At 43.0% G+C, this 18,246-nt stretch overlaps 1 protein-coding gene across 10 annotated transcripts in view; it reads right to left on the bottom strand.

Moving 5' to 3' along the window:
* ARHGAP12 (Rho GTPase activating protein 12) overlaps positions 1-17,915 on the bottom strand; it is a 111,234-nt gene extending 93,319 nt beyond the window's left edge. For 3 of the 10 annotated variants that reach the window (XM_027122000.1, XM_027122003.1, XM_027122004.1), the window contains exons 1-2: positions 17,739-17,910; positions 926-964 (exon numbers count right to left, since the gene is read on the bottom strand). The gene's annotated coding sequence lies outside the window, so the exon portion shown is untranslated. Of the gene's footprint in view, positions 1-139; positions 617-666; positions 784-925; positions 965-17,738 lie in introns of those variants that run through there. The other 7 variants (XM_027122005.1, XM_027122006.1, XM_027122007.1 and 4 more) reach the window with 5 other exon arrangements.
* Positions 17,916-18,246: the final 331 nt, after the last annotated feature.

Genomic DNA, 18,246 nt, shown 5'->3' with positions numbered 1-18,246 from the left:
ACACACACACACACACACACACACACACACACACACACACACACACACACACACACACCATGCAAAGTCTACTAGAAATATCCCTAAAATGGCTTCAGAAACCTAGGATTCACTGTTACAATTCCAAATATTTTAGTACCTCATAAAACACATCATTCAAGCTTCAGAATGATCACAGCACCTCGATTTTGCTACAATTCAAGTCGAGCCCCAACTACTGTGGGATGAATTGTGTTCCCCAAAAAGGTATGTCTAAGTCCTAACACAGGACCTGGGAACGTGACCGTACTCGGAACTAGGGTCTTGGCAGATGCAATCAATTTGAGATGAGTTCACATTGATTAGGGTGGGCCCCAAATCCTTGGGGACAAGGAGAGGAGACACGGAGGGAATAAGACCACGTGCAGACAGAGGCAGAAATGGGGAGTGAAGCAGGAATGCCAGCAACCGCCAGAAACTGGAATGGGCGAGGAAGGATTCTCCCCTAGAGCCTTCAGAGGGAGCACAGAGGACCTCTGGCTCCAGAACAGTGAGAGAGTAAGTTTCTGTAGTTTTTAGGTCACCCAGTTGGTAGCACTTTGTTACAGCATCCCTAGGAAAACACACTCAACCCAGCACTCCAGGATCCTCAGGCAAATCAGAGTAACTCTGACTAGTGAGATGTACCAGAAATGTTCCTACAAGGTCGCGTAGCCTCCCAATTTTCCTCAGCATCTAAGTACCAGCACGGAACTATTTACACTATATGTGCAGTAACCACCACGCCCCTGCGGACAACATCCTCTGAAACAGACAAAGCCCAGGTGATAACTAGTTAGGCATACAATTCCAGCAACTAAAATTTACTTTCTAGACAAACTACTTGAATAATAAATTTAATATAGTAATGTTGTTTCAAAAAAAATAATAAAAATAAAAAACTTACCTTAGAAGGAGAACTAAACAGCCAGTCTTACATTTAAACCTATAGAAAAAAAAATAATAAAGTTCATTAACTTTAACCGAGATTGCTTAAAGAAGGCTAAGAATGCAATGTTGCTCGCGGTTTTAGAAGCATAACTTTTTTACAACAGCTATAAGGCACACAGTACAATTTTACATATCACGACTGCATCCAGCACCGCCCTCCAAACAAAGCACACTTTACCACTGCCCCTCCTACTTCATTTCCACTTCGTTTCAACTTCATTTTCGCCCTTAGTTCTTATGCTGACAGAAATATCTTTTCAAACTTCTAATAACATGAGTAACAACTTTTGTAAAATCGTTAGTAAAAAACAAACCCAGAATGTGAGACATTCTATGAGAAACACACCTGAACTCTTCAAACACTCAATTTCATGAAAAATGAAAGAGAGAGAGAGATTCTTCTAGATTAAAGGCGACTACTGACACACAACAACTGAATCCACTCAGTGTCCTAACAGGTACCTAAAACTTAACCATATCCAAAACCTCCCCCCCCCCCGACCCCGCCCAATCTGCCTGGTCTTTCCCCACACAGTAAATAGAAATTCTAAGCTTCAAAGCAATCAGCCTTTATTTTCACGCATTACCAGGGCATGAGTCACTATGAACCTTAATCCTTTTACCTACATAAAAGGTTTTCACTACAACTTTTCAAAACTCCACATTGAAATACTTATCCTCAGGTGATGTTTTTTTTCTTTTACTTTCCAGGAAGTAATGAAATAACTTACGAAACATCTCTGAAGATACTGAAACAAGTCAGGGAATACACAGAAGGCTACAGGAGCTCAGGTGTACCAGAACTGCTCAGACACTGATCCGCGGGCATGGAGCAAAGGGAAGTATGAAGAGTAAGGAGTAAACTGCGTGGTTTCCTGGTAGCACGGGAGGGGCTGTGGGGTGGAGTGCAGCACAGGTTAGAGGCGTCCACGCCCGGGCCTCTCACTGCCAGGCTTTACGACCACACCTTCCCCACCGACCGCAGAGGTATGACCAGGGAAAACGGGAAGTCAGTTTCACCACGCTCAACATGGGACACCCAAACTAAAGTTCTCAGTACTGTAAAGGAAATGAGAAGTGGGAGGACAAGAAAGACGGAGAAGCAGTCAAAAGACATCCAGATAGAACAGGTAGTTGATACAAGGCAGATGACATGAGCAAGAGTGAGCACAGGGGTAACAGGACCTGAGAGCAGGTTTCTAGTTAATACGGGGATGGGGGTGGGAAACGAACTGGGAAGCCCGAGACAACTGAAATAATAAACTTCTAGAAAGTCACGTAGCAGGAATTATGTATCACAATCCAAGGTCTAGGAAAAGTTAGATAAAATAAATATGAAGAGGAAAGCCCTATTATAAACTACAGATTCAAATAAAATTAAAATAATTGTGGGGTAGCTCTAAAAACTTGGATCTAAGGGAAATTTATCTGCATATATGTGAATAACAACTGCTGCCTATTTTTATTTAAAAACATAAGCTGCATTAAAACAAATGTTTGTGGTTTTAATTTTGGTTTGTTTCTTTGTCTATTCCCCAAACTGTGGATTTTTTTTTTAAGTTTTTTATTGAAGTATACTTGTTTTACAATATCATGTAAGTTTCAGGTATACAGCACAGCACTTCAGTTATATATACATTCTTTTTCAGATTCTTTTCCCTTATAGGTTATTACATAATATTGAGTATAGTTCCCTGTACTATACAATAGGTCCTTGTTGATTATCTTTTTTTTAATTAAGAGTAACCATCTCTTTTATTTTTAATTTTTATTTTATTTTGTTTATTTATTTTTTGGCTGTGTTGGGTCTTCCATTGCTGTGCACGGGCTTTCTCTAGTTGCGGTGAGTGGGTGCTACTCTTTGTTGCAGTGTACAGGCTTCTCACTGTGGTGGCTTCTCTTGCTGCGGAGCACGGGCTCTAGGCCCACGGGCTCAGTAGTTGTGGCACGCGGGCTCAGCAATTGTGGCTCGCGGGCTCAGTAGTTGTGGCACACAAGCTTAGTTGCTCCACGGCATGTGGGATCTTTCCAGACCAGGGCTTGAACCCGTGTCCCCTGCATTGGCAGGTGGATTCCTAACCAGTGCGCCACCAAAGAAGTCCCTTGATTTTCTATTTTATACAGACTAGCCTGTGTATGTTAATCCCAAACTTCTAATTTATCCCTCCCCACACTGTGTATTCTTCTCTTTAGATTAGGTTGAGCACTGTTTATCCTGCTATCTTAACCTCTCAAGTATTTCGATTAGAATCTTGTTCAACTACAACGCCCTCTGAGCACAACACTCCTCCAATTGAAACATATTCTACACTTATCACCACACTCCTCCACCCTTTTTCATCACACACACAACTACTAAGCACCCAACCACGAGGATAGAGTTTTTGCACATCTACTATTCGGTAACAACCACTGCTTTTCTTTGAGGCGTGAAAAGCCTCTTACCAGTGGTCCTCTTCCTCGAGCTTCAACAAGAACAGACACACCCAGAGACACACAACTTTTTACAACTTTTATTTCTTCCCCACCCCCCACCAAAGTCAGATTCATTTCTACCAGGCTATTTTAAAATCTAATGGACTCCTCCTTTCTGTCTAATTTTTCTCATTTTCTTTCCTAGCACAAATTACACAGCCAGCAAATGTTATCTTCCTCCCCCAAGACATCTGCTTTAATCAACTACATCTCACAGCGTGAGATCCTTACCAGGTACATCAAAAAGTAAACAAGTAAACAAAGTCTTAAGAGGACTGGGATAATTGTATCCATAATTAATGACCTTACAATTTAAGTCTGATACATACATGTACAACATACTTAGCAATTCTAACACCATGAACAACAAAATGCTAATATAGCCTCACACACATATTAACCCACTTAAAAATACCACAATTTAAGCACCGATTCTTGACACTAAGTCCTCCAGTAGCTTTAAAAGTACTTGTTTAAAATTAACACTCCCTAAACAGCCGTCTACTAAAGAAAGCAATTAAACTTAATGAGCACAACAAAAAAGTTAAAAACAACTCCAGCATAAGTTCCACAATAAGAAATTATTCCACCAAATAATTTTGTAGATTGTACACTTAACAAGAAATCACAGGCCATGATAGGGCACCTAAGGTTTTTTTCTTAATGCATGATCCCTGTTTTCTAAGAATAAAAACATATAGAATATAAGATATATATTTAGGCCTAAAGAACAGAAGCAAAATATACTCATTGCTATTATAAACTATTCTGGTCATAAAGAAATAGCAAAAATAGGAACACCAGAAAGGAGACAGGAAATAATCAGGTACCTGGAAAGCAGTAGAAAACTCAGCCAAGCACAAACTGGTAAAGGAAATTCACACCCAGATTGAAATATGAAACAAAAATGAGGAAACAACAAAAGAAGTACTTGGGAGAGCAAGCAGATTTTAATAAAAATGATATTTGCGGGCTTCCCTGGTGGCGCAGTGGTTAAGAATCTGCCTGCTAATGCAGGGGACACAGGTTTGATCCCTGGTCCAGGAAGATGCCACATGCCACAGAGCAACTAAGCCCGTGAGCCACGACTACTAAGCCTGTGCTCTAGAGTCCGTGAGCCACAACTACTGAGCCCACAAGCCACAACTACTGAACCCACGTGCCACAACTACTGACCTGCGCTCTAGAGCCCATGCTTTGCAACAAGAGAAGCCACTGCAATGAGAAGCCCGCGCACCGCAACGAAGAGTAGCCCCCGCTCGCCCCAACTAGAGAAAGCCCACGTGTGGCAACGAAGACCCAACATAGCCAAAAATTAATTAATTAATTAATTAATTAATTTTTTAAAAAAAGAAAGAAATAAGAAATTTTTCTTGGATTGTGACAACAGTGAAGAAAATATTCCAATTTAAAAAGGAAGAAATATAACCTTGGGTTTGACAATTAGTCTTTAGATATACCACTAAATGCATAATCCATGAAAGAAAAAATTAAATAGGACTTTATTAAAATTAAAAACTTCTGCTCTGTGAAAGATAATGCTGGGAGAATGAAAACACAAACCACAGACAAGAAGAAAATATTTGTAAAATACATATCTGATGAAAGACTTTTATCCAAAATATACAAAGAACTCTTAAAACGCAAAAGAACCAAATTCTTTTTTTTTTTTTTTTGTTTTGTTTTGTTTTTTTGCGGTACGCGGGCCGCAGGCTCAGCGGCCATGGCTCACGGGCCCAGCCGCTCCGCGGCATGTGGGATCTTCCCGGACCGGGGCACGAACCCGTGTCCCCTGCATCGGCAGGCGGACTCTCAACCACTGCGCCACCAGGGAAGCCCCAGAACCAAATTCTTTAATCGAAAATGATCTGAAAAGAGACATCATGAAAGAATATATGCATGTGACAAATGAGCACATGAAAAAATGCTCAACATTGTCATTAGGGAATTGCAAATTAAAACGAGATACCATACAACTATTAGAACATCTAAAATCCAAAAAAACTGACACCACCAAATGCTGATGAGGGTATACAGCAACAGGAACTTTCATTCACTGCTGATGGGGATGCAAAATGGTTCAGTCACTTTGGAAGACAGTTTAACAGTTTCTGTTGATACAAAGCTAAATGTTGTCTTAACCATACAATCTAGCAATCACACCCCTAGGTATTTACCCAAATGAGTTGAAATCTTATTTCCACAAAAAGTCCTGCATGAAAATGTTCAGAGAAGCTTTATAACTGCACAAAACTGGAAGCAACCAAGATGTCCTTCAGTAGGAGAAAGGATAAACTGCGAGACAGCCAGACTTACAGTACTATTCAGTGATAAAAAGAAAAGAGCTATCGAGCTACGAAAAGACAGAAATGAATCTTAGATATATTTTGCTAAGTGAAAGAAAAAATCATAGCCTGAAAAAGCCACATACGGAATGATTATATTATATGACATTCTGGCAAAGTCACAACCATAGAGACAGTGATTGCTGGGGTTAGGATGAAGTGGGGGGGGGGGATTCCATAGATGAAGCACAGGGGATTCTTTTAGGTCAATGAACTATTCTGTATGATACTGTAGTGGTGGACACATGACATTATGCCCTTGTCAAAACCCATTAATCTTTACAACACAAGCATGAAGTTCAATGTTTGCAAATTCTAAACAATCGTTTAGGAGGTCAGGGGAATCCCAGGATGGAAAGCAGATGTGACAAGATAGTCTAACGGTATTACACATACATGGAACGACCTCACTGAATGGAGAGGGGATGGAGGGAGAGGCTAACCTCATTCATTCTGGAAATAAGTGAGGTTTATAAGAACACAGATAAAGGAACTGCACATAAGTACCGTGTTCTAACACATAAAAAACATTCCCCATGGGGTATGAATTAAAAGTTCTGATACTGCTATACATGTACACACACTGGACTTGAATAATTAAGTACACAGAATGCAGATGTGGGCACCAAGTTTCCCAATGTTGGAATATGAATTTATAGACATGCAAGGGAGAAGGCTAGAATGGTCCTGGGGTAACACATTAGACTTGGAGACAGAAATATGAACTCACTTTGAGCTTACCACAGATACAGATGATTACATAAAGAAGTATTACAGGTATATGTCTATACACTGCTTAGTACACCATACACAGATCCTTGCTGTCAGTAAAAATGACACCTTGGCAGCAACAAGCACACCTAGCACCCAGATTTGGTTTCTAATACCATTCTCCAAATAAAGGAACCGAGGCTCTTTGGAGAAATGACTGATTCAAGGGCTGGGGCAGGAAATATACAAGGTGAGCCTGGAGCCTGTAGTGACACATTCTCCCCACCTGGTTTTTACGTACTTGATTTAAATGCTTCCTATCATTAGACACTGTCTTCTTAAACAGTAACTCAAATTACAAGTGGTATCATGCATATTTGATATTCCTATTAACATATCTTACATTATGCTGTCCCACCTTTAAATAAGTTAAACAAAATTACATTTCTTTTGTTCTTTACTTTTACACACTGCTTTTCTCATCAAAATACAAATTACAAGTATTTAAGAGGTATTAGGAGTTCTCCATTATCACTGGTTGTTACAGCTTCAAAATCATTCTAAAATGATCTCTTCTTATACATGGAAATGTAACTACTGACCCAACTGACATAGGGTAGAAAGTGAGGAGAGTACTGTATCCAAAAAATTTCACGGGCTTCCCTGGTGGCGCAGTGGTTGAGAGTCCGCCTGCCGATGCAGGGGACACGGGTTCGTGCCCCGGTCCGGGAAGATCCCACATGCCGCGGAGCGGCTGGGCCCATGAGTCATGGCCGCTGAGCCTGCGCATCCGGAGCCTGTGCTCCGCAACGGGAGAGGCCACAACAGTGAGAGGCCCACATACCCCAAAAAAAAAAAAAAAAAAAAATTCACAAATTCAGTACTTTAGGAAAACAGCCCTGATCAAGCCCTTCAGACCAAAAACTATTAAACTGGCTTTTAAACCCCTCGGATTCACTTGCACACACTAAGACTTTTTTTTTTTTACATCTTTATTGGAGTATAATTGCTTTACAATGGTGTGTTAGTTTCTGCTTCATAACAAAGTGAATCAGTTATACATATACACATGTTCCCATATCTCTTCCCTCTTGCGGTCTCCCTCCCTCCCACCCTCCCTATCCCACCCCTCCAGGCGGTCATAACGCACGGAGCTGATCTCCCTGTGCTATGTGATGATGCAGGATACCAAGAAGATAGCCTAAAGGTAAAAAACACATAATCACTAAAAAGTCTAAGGAACAAAAAGAACTTTTTCTTGAACCAATAGGTTAAACTTCCCTTTCCTTCATATGCTGTGTCATCAAAAGCCACCTATACCAACAATAGCTCCACATCAACCTCTAAAACCAGCCTTCTACGATCTTCACTTAGCCTCTACATTCTTCAGCTCTTTACTTCCTGCTACATGCACTCTAGTCAATGGATTCTTCCTCCTATATCCTCATCACCTGAGTCCCATATTTTAATTTCTCACTAAGAACTTCCTAAAATAATCAGCTAAGGGAGTTCCCTGGTGATCTAGTGGTTAGGATTGCCAGCTTTCACTGCCGTGGCCCGGGTTCAGTCCCTGGTCAGGGAACTGAGATCCTGCAAGCCGTGTGGCCTGGCCAAAAAAATAAATAACTAAAATAAAATAATCAGTTAAAAAAAAAACCCAGAAGAAAGAAATTAAGATTTTTACAGTTCACACAATTTTCCTCTTGCCTCTGTGGCATCTCGCCCACCCTACCTGTTGTAACAACCCCATGCCCAGGGTCTCAGTCCAATTCATTATACAAGTTGTTATGTATTAAGGAGAAAATCATAATCTTGGTCTTTAAGCAGTTTAATAGGATTTCCAATCCTCTAACAATTCACTTTAGAAGAAAAACTCCATTCACTTCACAACTCCACTGGCTACCCAAGCATTAACCACCAGCCCAACCCATTCAGATATTCCTCTGAAATTATACATGCTACCGTCTTAATCTCGGAGATGACTATTTACATTCAATCACTTTCAAATGTTTACCTAATCCCATGCTTTAAAAAAAGATACAGTCCACAAAACAAAGACAAATACAGCTACAAGTCCAGTGATCATTATGGTCTGGTCACTGCAAAGTTCTAGTCAGACATCAGCAACTTACTTAAAAAAAGAAATAAGTATTCATTATAATGCTTAAATTATACCAATCTACTTCAAATTAAATTGTGATAAGGACAGTCAGGTAGGCAAAGGACTTGAATAGACGTTTTTCCAAGGAAGATACACAAATGGCCAATAAGCAAATCAAATGCAAATCAAAACCACAATGATAGGGCCTTCCTTGGTGGCGCAATGGTTAAGAATCCGCCTGCCAGGGACTTCCCTGGTGGCCCAGGGGTTAAGAATCCACCTGCCAATGCAGGGGACACGGGTTCGAGCCCTAGTCCGGGGAAGACCCCACATGCTGCGGAGCAACTAAGCCCGTGTGCCACAACCACTGAGCCTGCGCTCTAGAGCCCACGAGCCACAACTACTGAGCCCGCGCGCCTAGAGCCTGTGCTCCACAACAAGAGAAGCCACTGCAATGAGAAGCCCATGCACCACAAAGAAGACCCAACACAGCCAAAAATAAATAAATAAAGTATCCGCCTGCCAATGCAGGGGCCACAGGCTCGAGCCCTGGTCCAGGAAGATCCCACATGCCTCGGAGCAACTAAGTCCATGCACCACAACTACTGAGCCTGTGCTCTAGAGCCCGCGAGCCACAACTACTGAGCCCACGTGCCACTACTGAAGCCTGCACACCTAGAGCCCGTGCTCCACAACAAGAGAAGCCACTGCAATGAGAAGCCCACGCACCACAACGAAGAGTAGCCCTCGCTCGCCGCAACTAGAGAAAGCCCACACACAGCAACGAAGACCCAAAGCAGCCAAAAATAAAATAAATGTATAAAAACAAAACAAAAAAACACAATGATACACCACTCCATACCCATTAGGGTGGCTACTGTAAAAATAACAACAGAAATAACAAGTGTTGGTGAGAATGTGGAGAAACTGGAATTCTTATGCGTTGCTGGTGGAAATGTAAAATGGAGAATGCAGTTTAAATCACCTTATACCTGTCTATTCCAAAACCATAAAAATCACTAAAATCCTCACATAGCTTTTACAGATTCTCTTTCAAAGTAAATACTATAAGGCAAATAAACATTCAACCTTTTAGAAAACTGAAAAGTAGCACTTCTGTAGCACACAGACAATGATGAACTACTACTGCTACCAATCCCCTAGAGGTTTCTGTCCTCTACTGGGGAAAAAAAACCCCACAAAATTCCATGATTATTCATCTTTATTCCATTTAAATTATTTTACAAACCATTAAATATCCTAAAATGCAAACTAAAACCAAAACAAGGTATCACTATCCACCAACTATAATAAAGTTATTTTTAAAAAACAAAGACAATATCAAGTGCTGACCAGGATACCAACAACTGGACACACATTCAGTGCTAGTGGGAACGCTAAATGGTACAGGCAGGCAGTTCAGTTTCTTATAAACATACATTTTCTCTCTTTCTCTCTCTTTTTTTTTTTCTTTATTTCTGGCCACGCTGTGTGGCATGTGGGATCTTCAATTCCCGGACCAGGGATCGAACCCGTGCCCCCTGCATTGGGAGCATGGAGTCTTAACCACTGGACCACCAGGGAAGTCCCTAAGCATACATTTTTTGTTGATTATATTCTGGACCATGAAACAAATCTCAATAAATCTAAAAAGACTGAAATAATATGAAGAATGTTCTCTGACAATTGAATTACATTATAAATTAATAAAAAGATATATTAAAACCCACAAATTTGCTGTTAGAATTTAAACAACATACTTCTAAATACCTCAGAGGTCAAAGAAGAAATCAAACAGGAATTTGAACCGGATGAAAACGAAAAGGTGACAGCTCAAAATTTGTGGGATGCAGCTATAGTAGTGCTTAGAGAAAATTTATATACTAAATGCCCATTATTAGAAAAGAAAAAGGTCTCAAATCGGTGATGTAAACTTGCACTCTAAGAAACCAGATAAAGAGCAAATTAAACCCAAAGCAAGCAGAAGAAAGGACATGATAAAGGTCAGAGCAGAAAGCTGTAAAAGACAGAAAAATGTTAGAGGGAATCAATGAAACCAGAAGGCAGTTCTTCAAGAGGATCAGTAACCCTGACAATCCTCTCGCCAAACTGATCAGGAACTAAAGAGAAGAAACACAAATTACCAGTATCGGGAATGAGACAGGAGATATAACCACATATCCTAAAGACACTGAAAGGAAGATAAGAGAATATCATGAACAGCTTTATGCTGATAACTTCAACAACTCAGTGAACCAGATAAACTCCTTTGGCAAATTACCAAAGCTTAAGAAGAAACAGATAACCTAAATAGTCCTATATTTATTAAATAAATTGAATCCGTCTTTAAAAATCTTCCCACAAAGAAAACTCCTGGCCAAGATGGCTCCACTGGTGAATTTTACAAAATGTAAGGAAGGTAATACCAATTCTACACAAACCTCTTAAAGAAAATTGAGATTCACTTTGTTGTAGAGTGGAAGCTGGCGCACCATTGTAAAGCAATTATACCCCAATAAAGATGTTAAAAAAAAAAAAAAAAAAGAAAATTGAAACAGAGGAAAAACATCCCAACTCATTCTATGAAGTCAGCATTCTCCTCATACCAAAACCAGACAAAGACGTTATAAAAAAGAAAAACTACAGACCAATATCCCTCATGAAAATAGACACAAATGTCTCAGACACAAACTTATCTCCAACAAAGAACTCATATCTAGAATATATAATAACTGTACAAGCCATTAAGAAGACAAATGACCCAATTAAAAAAGGGCAAAAGATAGGAACAGACAAGCGTTCATATCCAAGGAGGATCTATAGGTGGTAAATAAGCCCATGAAAAGATGCTCAACATCTTTAGTCGTTAGGGAAATGCAAATTAAAAACACAAAGAAATAACATCACATGTCTACTAGAATGACTAAAATTAAAAGACTGACGATACCAGTATTTCTGCAACCAGAACTCTCAAATACTGCTGGTGGGGATGTAAAATGGTACAACCACTTTGGGAAAAGTTGGAGAGATTCTTAAAAGCTTGAAATATACATCTACCATATGACCCAGGGATTCTACTCCTAGGTAGTCACCAAAGAAAATGAAAACACATGCCCACACAAAGACCTGTATGTGAATGTTCACAGTGGCTTTATCTGTAATAGTCCCTAATTGGAAACAACCCAATGTCCACCAACAGGCGACCGGATAAACTAATTGTGTAATATCCACACAATAGGATACCACTCAGCAATAAAAGGAACAAACTACTGATACACACAACAAACTGGATGAATCTCAAAATAATTTTGCTGAGTGGAAGTAAGTCAGAAAGAGAAAAACAAATACCGTATGCTAACACATATATATGGAATTTAAAAAAAAGAAAAAAAAATGGTTATGAAGAACCTAGGGGCAGGACAGGAATAGAGACGCAGATGTAGAAGATGGACTTGACATGGGGAGGGGGAAGGGTGAGCTGGGACGATGTGAGAGAGTGGCATGGACATATATACACTACCAAATGTAAAACAGATAGCTAGTGGGAGGCAGCAGCATAGCACAGGGAGATCAGCTCGGTGCTCTGTGACCACCTAGAGGGGTGCGATAGGGAGGGTGGGAGGGAGACGCAAGAGGGAGGAGATATGGGGATATTTGTATAGCTGATTCACTTTGTTATAAGCTAACACACCATTGTAAAGCAATTATACTCCAATAAGGATGTTAAAAAAAAAAATTTGCTGAGTGAAAAAAATCCAGACAAGAAAGAGTGCATACTGTACGATTCCATCTACATAAAATCCTAGAAAATGCAAAGTAATACATAGTGCCAGAAAGCAGATCAACAGTTACCAGGGAACAAGGGCAACAAATTACCTTTGGGCTCAAGGAAATGGGGAGCTGGGTGAAGGATATGCTTGTTATCCTGATAACGGTGATGATTGTAGAGGCACAGCTATTCATATGTCCAAACTCATCAAACTACACACTTAAAATATGTCCCGTTTATTTTACAGCAATTATACCTCAATAAAGCTGTTAAGACAAAACCCTTATAATGCAATGGCTTTATGCCGGGGACACGAGTTCGAGCCCTGGTCGGGGAAGATCCCACATGCCCCAGGGCAACTTTATATATATTTAGAATGGCTTTACATACATATAAAGGATATTTTGTAGGGTAAGGATACCAGCAACAGGAATTCTCATTCACTGCTTGTGGTAATGCAGAGTGGTACAGCTACTCTGGAAAGCACTGGGGCAGTTTCTTATAAAGTTAAACATACATTTAACATACGATCTCGCAATTCCTCTTCTAGGTATTTACCCAAGAAAAATGAAACCATAAATCCCTGAAAAGGCCTTACATGAACATCCATAACAGCTTTATTCATAACAGCCAGAAACTGGAAATGACCCAGAGGCCTATCAACTGGTGAATGCCTAAACTAACTGTGATACACTCGTTTGTAAAACAGGAAACAATACAAACTTCAGAAGATCCCTGTGAAAATGGGTAGAGAAAACATGAAAAAGTACTTAGTAAATTATAAAGCGTGATAAAAAGCATCACATTAATCACAGTTTACTCAAGGAAGCCAAATGCAGACAAAAGCATATATACATATAGTATGTAGCCTTTCATGTCTGGCTTGTTTCACCTAGAACAATGCTTCTGAGATTCATTCATGTCTTCGTATGTATCTGCAGTTCACCCCATTTTATCGTTGAGTGTTTTATTTTATTGTATGTATATTTTAACTCAAAACTGATTTTTTTAAAACAAACCAGTAATATACAGCAAAATACAGGTAATTTTCAACTAACTTTAAAGATATCACTCTAACTGGTAAATGTATTCTGAATTCTCCTGTGGTAAAGGAACAGAGAACTCAGGGTGGGAGGACTGAAATTTAAATCAGGATTTGCCATGTATTAGCTCTCAGGCCCTCAGCACCTCAACTATCTGTAATACAAAAGAAACACCACAAACCTCAAAAGATCCTTGTGAAAATGGAAAGACAAAAAAGTACTTTGTAAACTGCGAGGCATGATACAGAACACGCACATCAATCAGTGCTTATTCAAAGCAGCAAAACTTGTAGAGAAGGAAAACACTCACAAATGAACTGATTGCTCTTAAATTAGTCCCTCCTCAAACGTCCCTGTTTCTGCCTCTTGCTACCTAAGACAAGTCACCTAACCTCTCTGAGCCTCAGTATTTTTTCCATTTGTGAAAAGGAGCTAACTAATGGTACATATCACATATTGGGAGAGTTAAATGAGTAAATATGTGTAAAGGACTTGGCATAATCCCTAGCACATGCTAAGTGTTTTATAAGTTTTAGCTCTTATTACAAAAATACTATTATTGGGAATTCCCTGGAGGTCCGGTGGTTAGGACTCTGAGCTTCCACTGCAGGGGGCCTAGGTTCGATCCCTGATCAGGGAACTAGGATCCCCGAAGCCATGAGGCGTGCCCCCCCCCCCAAAAAAAATACCATTATTACCCTATGAGACCTAACAGTAGCCTCCATCCTGCCCACCCAAGCTGCTATAGTGCAGGTCATAGTAGCGATCTAGATCACTGCTTCTCACTTTTAGTGAAAGACGGCATCACCTGGAGAGCTTCTTTTAAAAAAAAAACAAAAAAACATTCTTTTAGATGAGCTTTAGATTTACAGAATTACTGCAAAGATAGCAGAGTTCCCATATACACTGTCCACAGTTTCCCCTACTACAAACATCTTACATTAGTATGGTACATTCGTCATATTCAGTGAACAAATACTGATACCTAATAATGTCCATATTCCTTAGCCTTTCCCCAATGAACTTCTTCTGTTCTGGGATCCCATCCAAAACATCACATATACATTTCGTAGTCATATGCTGCAAGTTACTGAGACTCCAGATATTCTAAGGAGAGTAGGTTTGTGGGGGCCCTAAAATGTCCATTTCTAACACGTTCCCAAGGGCTGCTGATAGGGCCAATGTGAACACACACTGAGAACAGTACTGATCTGGATTCTAGACTCCAGAACCATGCTGCTCAACACATCACGCAAACGTGGTTCCTGAGCATGTGAAGTACGGCTAATCTAAACTGAGACGTGTGGAAGTGTCAAATACATATGGGGTTTTGAAGATGCCATGTAGACAAAATGATGATAAAATTTATTTCATGGTTTCTTTTTAACTTTACCTATCATGTGAGTACTAAAAACCTGAGAATTACACAGGTGACTGGCATTACATTTCTATTGGACAGGAGCAGTCTGAAGTCCCGGCAGCATCGGTATCATCGGGGGCTTGTTAGAAGTTCAGGTGATTCCCATGCACAAAGAAATCTGAGAAGGAACAGATTATCAACAGGGGAAGGGTGCTCACAGACATCAGTGTCTGGCAGTTCAGTTCAAATGAAAAGCTGCTCAACTGCAAAATGAAACTGCAAAATACTAAGTCAATATAATAAGAAAATGGCTGAATCACTGCAAAGCCATCCACAGATGAGGGTGTGGCACGATTAGAACAGTTAACAACTGAAGGAAAGAAAACACAAAGACAGTGGCCCAGTGGGTTCCTCAAAAGAGAATGATTTGAAAAGCATGATTTGAAGCACAATGATGCTATGTGGTACCATCCTGCCTTTTCACATCTGATTCATTCTACAAAGCAGTGCGTATTTGCAATTACGACTAAAATTGCTAAATATAAGATAAAATAAACGTTTAATTTCACTTTTCTCTCCCACTATTATAAAACTGTTCTGCCCATTTTAGGCAGGTTTACCTTTAGCTGCTTTTTCCTAGTACCGATTTTCTCAGATAAGCAAAAACCAGTACTACCACTTAGTAATTTTACACATCACCACATTCACTGTTTGAATTAATTTAAACTGTTTATTACCCTTTTGTGCTCAGAAATGTCAACTGCATTACTTAAAGAACTTACATTCGTAAAACCCATTTTCTGTCAACTTATTAAAAAAACCACTCAGCAGATACTTTCTAATTAATGAAAGAAAAGCCAAATGACTGACTACAAATAACACGCTGTTTTTCTGCAGTATTTACATATTTTCACTTGTGCCTCACAACTAGTGCAGTAATTTGAAAAATCTAAAGGTATGTAAAATATTGACTATATATGGACAACTATTCTATAGAGGGCATCATATTAAGAATCAATGAAGGACTTCCCTGGTGGTGCAGGGGTTAAGAATACGCCTGCCAATGCAGGGGACACGGGTTCGAGCCCTGGTCCGGGAAGATCCCACATGCCGCAGAACAACTAAGCCCGTGCGCCACAACTACTGAGCCTGCACTCCAGAGCCCGTGAGCCACAACTACTGAGCCCGCGTGCTGCAACTACTGAAACCCGCGCGCCTAGAGCCCGTGCTCCGCAACAAGAGAAGCCACTGTAACGAGAAGCCCACGCACCGCAACGAAGAGTAGCCCCCGCTCGCCGCAACTAGAGAAAGCCCGCGCGCAGCAATGAAGACCCAACGTAGCCAAAAATAAATAATTTTTTAAAAAGAATCAATGAGTTAGCAATCTTCTCCAACGTCTGTCGTTGATCAAGTATAAATAGAAACCTATCAGCCAGTACTGCGGCATGCGCACGTAATCTGGTACATTAGTCTGTATTTAACTCATTTTTCCCCAGAGAGCCCCCCCAGAGCAGCAGAGCTACTACCTGCAACCACGGGTCACACCTACATGCCCAGCTTCTCTGGCTCTTCGGGGTGCCCCACTCAGGGTCAAGTCTTCAGAGCCCGGCTCACTACTCTGGGCTCCCAAATCCCTGCTGTGAAACATTTGCAAGGCATTTTTAAAACAGAGATAAAAAGAAAGAGAAAATACTGGAGCCAGCAGCCAGACTGTCTACTGGGACCAAAAGACAGACAAAGATGCCCCATCCTGTAACGCACCCTCCTGCGGATCAGGAAAGAACACTGGATATAGACCAACATACACCTCCAGGCCTCCGTTTCCCTGCGTTTAAGTGGGAAAGAGGCGTGGCTAGGAACTGGACACTTGTTTAAACCACCTTTCACTGTAACATTCAAGAGTCTTTGAAGGTCTCGCCTTCAGACGCGGGGGGCGGAATCTGAACCCGAGCGACTCCTCATTCAAAGCTCGTTCCTCTCTACGTCACCTCCCCTTAGGAGCATGTGCGTAACTGCTCAATAAAGTCTACCTCATCGCGTCATGATTAACCATAAGGCAGCACGAGTGTTAACTGGCTCTACCCACCACACACACTCTACTTGGAAAGACATCAGAACTTTCATAAAGCCACGCTCTGAACATTTTTGTTTTCGCCTTCGCAAGTGCATTGAAAACTGCGGCTGCAGTCAGAAAGAAAACACCACACGCCTCGAGAACGCCAGGAGGCCGTGCCCTTCTCAGGGCTGATGACCCTGTGGCCTTTTCGTCTCAAAGGGTCTTCGGTACCTTCAGCCGCAACACGTCAAAGACAGTCATGCTTATAAGACAACCCACCACCCCCGAGGACAGTGCACAGCATTCTTTAAACTCAAGGACCCGGAGGAGATTCCTCGCAGAAGGGCTGGAAAGGAGCAAGAGCCCATCGAGCAGGGGCGGGGCACCTCTGAGGGCTGCAAGGCCCCGCGTGCCCAGTGCTGAGGTCAACAGCCCTCGAGGGGAGGCCCTGGGGGAGGGAGGTTGCAGCCCCGGCAGCGCTGGCGAAGCGGGCACGGCGGCGGCGGGAGGCCAGGAAGGAGGGCGGCACCGCCGGCCTTTTACACACGCACAAGCGCACACACACACACACACACACACACACACCCCAACACCCTCTTTCCTGGGGGCGGGGCGGGGCGGCGGGCACTGCCCTCTCACAGGAAGTCAGGACACCCGGGGGGCAGAGGAGCCGCAACTTCCAGCCATTTAAACCCCGTCGCCCCAGTCGGCCGACCGACCGGCAGCGGCCCCCGGGCCCCACGCCGGCCCCGCGCCCCGACTCCGCCGGCCGCGCCCACGGCCGCACCTCTCGCACCCCAGCGCCGCCGCGCGCCCGCACACGCCTCCCCCAGCCCCGCAGCCCCGGCCCCGGGCGCCTTTGTGCAGCGCCGCCCCGACCTGCCCGCCCGCGGCCCGCCCCCCCCTCACCGAGGGCCCGGCGGCCCCGCGGGGGGCGGCTCCCTCCTGGCCCAGCTTGGTGGCGGCGGCGACGGCGGCGGCGGCGGCGGCGGCGGGGCGCCCAGGCGAGCCCGAAGGGCGCTCACTCGGCGGCGGCCGCGGCCGGCGCGTCCCCGCAGGCTGCCCTCCCGGTGAGACAGAGTTCCAGGGCACGTCGGAGCGCGCCGGCGCGGGGGCGGGGCGGGGCGTGGCCACGTGACGGGGGCGGGGCGCGGCCACGTGACGGCCCGGCGGGCGCGGGGGGAACCGGTGGCACGGAGCCGGGAGGGGGAGGGGAGGCCGAGGGAGGGGCGCGGCCGGCGCGCGGAGCTGCCGGCGGAGGGGGGCGGTGGCGCCTTGTACATGCGTAGTGGGAGACGCTGAGGAAGCGCTCGTGGGGAAAACGTGGGACGGGCCCACGGGAGACGGCCCGAGCGCTGCGTGGCGGAAGTGGGACCCAGGGAAGGAGGGCCTGCCCCGTTCCTCGGCACGCTGGGAG

The sequence above is a fragment of the Aethalodelphis obliquidens genome, unplaced genomic scaffold, assembly GCF_003676395.1.
Source record: "Aethalodelphis obliquidens isolate GAN/ISIS:26980383/991018 unplaced genomic scaffold, ASM367639v1 scaffold23, whole genome shotgun sequence".
Classification (NCBI taxonomy): Eukaryota; Metazoa; Chordata; class Mammalia; order Artiodactyla; family Delphinidae; genus Aethalodelphis; species Aethalodelphis obliquidens.
The sequence above is the reverse complement of the archived record's forward strand: the minus strand, read 5'-3'. Positions and strand labels throughout refer to the sequence as shown.